Source organism: Durio zibethinus, chromosome 10, assembly GCF_047325235.1.
Source record: "Durio zibethinus cultivar Kanyao isolate XHJ-2024 chromosome 10, ASM4732523v1, whole genome shotgun sequence".
Classification (NCBI taxonomy): Eukaryota; Viridiplantae; Streptophyta; class Magnoliopsida; order Malvales; family Malvaceae; genus Durio; species Durio zibethinus.
In genome coordinates this window covers 12,440,869-12,447,065 of record NC_143171.1, presented here as the reverse complement: position 1 = coordinate 12,447,065, position 6,197 = coordinate 12,440,869, and the positions used below count along the sequence as shown (strand labels likewise).

Here is a 6,197-nt window from a genome sequence, read left to right as displayed (position 1 = left end):
ATTCGTTGATTATGAGACTGTTATGTTCCTATTACATTTTGAAAGAGGAAATCCACAGCCATCAGACCATTACAAGAAAAGTTATTTTTATCGCACTTATAAGTGTCAATAAAAGATCAAATAGGAAAAACTATTTTTATTGACACTTATAAATACCAATAAAAAATAAAAAAAAGTGCTGCTATTATTATGATAGATAGTTTTTTTTGACTGCCAGCTAAATGAATGTCTGTTGAAAACTTTTCGATAATCAAACCATCGATGCTGAAATTATACATTTATTGATATGACTCTTTTCAACACTTTAAATTATTATTATAAGTAAAAAAACTCTTTAAAAGCATTTTAAAATATAGGTAAAAGTCACATTTTATTTAAATTTTTATATTTATTAAGTGAGTTATATTAATACTTAAAATTTTCTTTAAAAATCTTACTTTAACTTTTAAAATAATTTTATATTTCTAATCTTTGTACCCAATAAAATTAATAAACAATTCATTCCTGTTTACTTGGTTCATTGGCAAAACAAGAAGAATCCACACCATCTTGCTCACCACAAAATCCATTTTGGCCATGATTTTTTTCCTCGAAAACTGCAAAACAGAATGGATGCTTCCGAAAACATTCCCAAATCTCTTTTTCAGACAGACCCCATTTCTTCTAAACATCAAGCTTCCTGTCCCGAGTGGATTTGCTCATTCCAGCCAATACACATACAGCATAAACAAATTTCAATATCAGAGGATTCAACCTAGTTTCCTTAACCTTTTTCCACTATCTCCTTCAAGCTACCAAAATTTATCAACAAAGCTCTAGGATTCTGGCATTCCATGATCTCCTATTGACGAGTAACTACTAACATGATAACTAGTACTATTACAAGGTAGAAAAATGATAACTAGTTCATTTGGTAGAATCTTTTGGTAAGTTTACTGAGAACATGGAATTTCAGATTGGCTTAACTCTACCTGTCAACCACATACAGTTGCAACCTGATACCAATCCTATTACAATTACCGAAACATCAAAACACCAAAAAGTTATCAAAATACCAATTATCAACAATAACGCAGTAGTATCATCCTCAAAGTATAATAGTGAACCTCATTCTAAAGTATAACAGAACTAAGTCATTGATCCTAGTTATTTGCACGTAGTGATCCCAATTAACTTGATGCATCTGGGACCTACAATTTCTGGATTAGTTCAGTCATAAGGACCATGTGATTAGTTCAACTATTGCCAATCTTTATATGGATATCAAGGAGCAAGGCAGTTCAAACTATTATTAAATAATTAATAATGCTATTTATTGTTGTTACTTGTCTACTGCCCATTGGTATAGCAGCTGAATTGATGTCCATGCTTGGCACATGTGGAAATCTCCTTTGCATGGCAGTTGCAAATTTAACTAACTCAGTATTCACGTTTTTAAGTAAAGCCAATATTTTCTTTAGTGATAGCTTTTTAACCTGTGTTCAAGAGGTCAAGAGGGACAAGATAACAATTATTTCTGGTCTAGACACAGATGTTCAGGTGGTTCACTGAAAATCAATAAAAAATAAACCTACATTATTTAAGCGTATAAAGTGGTTGTATAACTCAGACGAAAGAGGAGTCAACTTGCAGAAAACTACATCAACTATCTACAAGAAGAAAGAAAATGTCCAAGTATCAGATAATCCATTAAATATTTAGTATAGTTCACCAACCTAATTTTTATATAATAAACCTTAAGTAAAAGATATTTACAAAAAGAGTTTAAGAAAATGGTGATAAGTGAAAAGGCAACATGTAAGTCAAGATACGGGCCTGGGCCATACCTTTGGATGCAGATGATTGCAATGCATTAGTCCTCTTCAATATGAACTGCAATCATGTATCTTCCAGAAAATTGTGAAAAACAATGGAAGTAGTTATTTAGGAAGAATTACAGTCATCATCTGTACATAAAGTGACATATTTAGGAAGAGAGCAACTACTCTATACAGCTAAAATACCAGTGAAAATGCCCATATAATCCTTAAAAGAATCTCCTTAATTTTTGCTAAAGATAACAATAATGAACCAAAATCACCTGATTTACTTTTGCACTTAATTCTGAAGAACGTTCTGCAGCTCGCTTCTTCTGTTCTTTGCTAGAAGTTGGTTTTCTTCCACAAATTATTGGTGTCCTCATTATTTGTATGAATTACAATATATAACAAGAAACAAACGTTATTAGAGAGAAAAAAGAAAAAAAGAATGAACAAGAATAATTATGTGGTACCAGTAATACAACTTAGTTATAGAAGGATCAAAACAAAGGACATTTTTTCATGTTAGAAAAGAGATCTAATTTTTTTTTCCTACATGTAGACACTGAATTTTATCTGAAACATTTTAGCATAGTTGAACAAAGTTCGTTTGAAGCAATAAAAAGGCCCCATAAAGAGCCTATAAAATGCATTGATATTTATGCCTAACAAACAAAGAAAAATGAGATATGTATGGTTAATGTTGAATTCTTTTGCATGAAATTTATATGGATGATATTTTTTCATGTGGATGCATGATAAATAAAGAATAAATTAAACAAGTAAACCGCAAAGTCAACTCTGATCAAAATTACACAAAACTTGATCAAAATAAATAGAATTAAGGTTAATCCTCAAAGTTTACAACCTAATTAGAATCAATGTGGTTTAAAATTAAATTTGACGATTTTTGAAATACTAAAAATTTTTATTGCTCCAGGGAGCATAAAATTACTAAAATGCCCTCATTGGGGGGTATTTTCATAATTTAACATTTTTGAGCTCGAATTTTCATGAAAATTTTCAAATCTTAATTTCATAATATTTCATGATTTTTTGTGCATTCGAAATTATAGCAATACCTCAAGATGTGTGAAATTACCAAAATACTCCTATAAGGGTATTTTCGTAATTTGTCCTTCCCAAGGTCGGATTTTCATAAAATTTTTTAGATCCCAATTTCATAATATTTCATGATAATTGTTGTATTTGAAATCATAGTAATACCCTGAAAAATGTAAAATTACTAAAATACCCCTATAAGGGTATTCTTATAATTCGGCCTTCTCGAACATGGATTTTTATGAAATTTTCAAGATCTCAATTTTATAATATTTCATTATTTTTTTTGTTTTAAAATCATAAAAATGAGCATGAGAACATTAATTTCTATGAAAATGACCTAAATATCGAAAATTTTGCACTATGATAAAATGGTCTTTTCACAGGTTTAAAGGATATAAAAATCCAACCATTGCAATAAATAATGTGAACCATTGGATCTTTTATTGATTTTGATCCAATGGCCAAAGGTAATTCCTTGAAAAGACAAAAAAAAGAGAAGCTTTGACCCTTGGATGAGATTTCATCCAAGGGTCTATATTCATCCAAAATGAGATTTTTTGATGGGCTGACTCTTGAAAAATTGAGAGGGAGAGGCGGTCTGCCAAAGAGGGAGCTGGAGGAAAGGAGATGAAGGAGAAGAAAAGGAAAAAAGAAGGAAAGAGTAAAAAAAATAAAAGAAAAAGTTTTAAAAAAAAAATGGAAAAGAAGAGAAAGAACAAAAAGAGCTGCTACAGAAGTGAGAGAAAGGGAAGCACAAGAGAGGACTGCAACAACAAAAGTTGAGGCTGAAGATAGGCTTAGAGTAGAAAGAGCTACTGTGGAGAGGGCTGCTGCAGATGCTCGAGAAGGAGCTATTGCTCCTGCAAGGGCAAGCCCACGAAGGAACGACAATGATATTGAATCCTTTTTCACTACGGGTTCTCGACCCAGCAATGTACCAAGGCCAAAAGCTAACTCTTCGGATCCCCTGTTTGATGGACAAAACAAGGGAGGGCCTGAAGTAGCTAGAACATCTGTTAGAGCCTCGTCTAGCATGAGGAAAGCTTCTTCAACTGCAAATATTGTTGATGATCTCAATTTTATTTTTAGAGCTGCTACATCTTCATCTGGAGAGTTCCAAGAGGTTGAAGGGGAAACGGAAGAAAGGTGAAGAGCCAGGTTGGAATGCCTCCAAAGAACTCATGAATGTGCGACAAAAGCACTGGCTAAGAAAAATCATTGTGATCTTCAAATGCAAAGGGAACAAGCTGAGAGACATAGAATTGCTGAAACTCTAGATGTTGAGATCAAGAGATAGGCTGCTGGAAAAGAAGGAAATTCGCGTGCTCTGCTGTCAACATTGCAATATGTTCTTTGGCCTGACTAAGGTTGGCAGCCTGTTTCTTTGACGGATTTGATTACAGCTGCCGCTGTTAAAAGACCTTACAGAAAAGTGACTCATTGCATCCATTAGAATAAAATCTAACAAAAAAGTACGAATCTTCAACAGAAATATATTGCAGAGAAGGTGTTTAACTCGCTCAAGGAAACCTGGAACAAGTTTAATTCAGATGAGCTTTTCTGAGCTTCGATTCATTGACTATGTAGCTAAAAAATTCATCATTTGGCAAACTACGCCTTGTAGTTAATTCATGACTGTTCTAGCAGCTGCAATTCTCATATCTGCTGTTGTTGTCTGCTTTGGTTTGATGATTCATTACATCAGCTGTTAAAGCATGGCATACGACTGTTGCTTCAAAGGCTTATAAGGTACGTGAAGGTTAAAGTACTTTTTTTTTGTTCAGGTTGCTGTACTTTAATCTTCATCCTGCTTATGCACGTGGAAAGTTGGAATCTCTGTGTTAGTGTAGATTATAATTCATTGAATTGGTAATTCTATCAACCACCCCATATGCACAAGAGGAGGGGATTTGTGCATTAATTCTTTCAAAATAAATGTATATTTTTTCTTTCCCCCACCTTTAATGGCAATAGAGCTTTGACATGTTGAGTGAAATCCAATATGTTTTATTGATATCAAAACAAGAATATGATTATTTACATGGTTACTCCGAGGATGGGATTTTAAGGAAGTCCGAGTAAAGATTTATAAAAAATCCCTAGGTAAGAAAAATTTTCTAAAATATCACCAAAATATCGAGGTATCTAGGAAAATTTTCAATAAAATTTTTATTTACTTTGTTCCTTTCAAAACTTTTAGTGATAATTAGAAAATAATTAAAGAAGATTAAAACATAATTAAAATGAATAATAAAATGTATAACATAATGAATATATATTTTTCATATGCATATTCTACTTAATTGTTTACATTACATAGTTTTATGTGTAAATGAAATTTTCAATGATAGGACTTCGGAAAGTTCAAGTAGTGATTTTTGAGAATTTTTTAGGTGAGAAAAGATTTCTAAAAATTACTAAAGTATTAGAATATTTAGAAATTCTTTTCAATACAAAATTTTTTAGTTAATTTGAATAATTCTCGTAAAAAGATAAAAAAATACATATTTGTAAAAGCATTTTTTTAATAATAATAAAATTAAGTAATGAGAATTTTCAATGATGGGACTCTAAAAAGCTCAAGTAGTAGTTCCTGAAAATTTCATAGGTGACAAAATTCTTCTAAAAATTTTCAAAGTATTGGAATATTTTGAAGTTTCTTTTCAATATGAAAATTTTTCATTTTATAATTATTCTCTTTAATTTGAACAATTTTTCTTAATAAATAAAATTGTGTTTTTTAGGAAATAAATATATTTTTAGATAATTATATTATTACATGACTTTTAATAATTAGACAAAAAGATGAAATATCTCCGAAGATCAGATCCTAAAAAAATCCCAGTAATGATTCTTTAGAAATTTTTAGGTAAAAAAATATATCTAAAATGCCACAAATGTATTGGAGCATTTAGATTAATTTTTTATTAAGATTTTTTTGTTTTTTTATACATGATATAGAAATTAGTTTTAGCAAATACTATTTGTTTTTAAAATTATAGATATCATATTTTATGAAAGTAAATCTAAACTACTGAGGATATGATTTTTTCAGAATTTCGAGTAATGATTCTTAAAAATTCCTTAGGTGAGATGGTTCTTTTTAATATTGCCAAAATATTGAAATATTTTTAGGAATTTTTCAATATAACATTCTTATTTATTCAAGTTACTAACAATAAAAAATATGTTTTTAAAGAAAATTATGAAAATTAAATTTTAAATATCAAAATTAAGACCATTTTAATCAATATTAAAAGATAACACATAATTAATTAGTACCGTTTTAAATGGGCATTGTGGGGGTGCTAATATTTTCTTACGCGTAACCGA

General features: G+C 30.3%; 1 pseudogene; it reads left to right on the top strand.

Moving 5' to 3' along the window:
- Positions 1-3,321: 3,321 nt before the first annotated feature.
- LOC111293319 (auxilin-related protein 2-like) lies at positions 3,322-4,682 on the top strand (annotated as a pseudogene).
- The last annotated feature ends 1,515 nt before the right edge of the window (positions 4,683-6,197 follow it).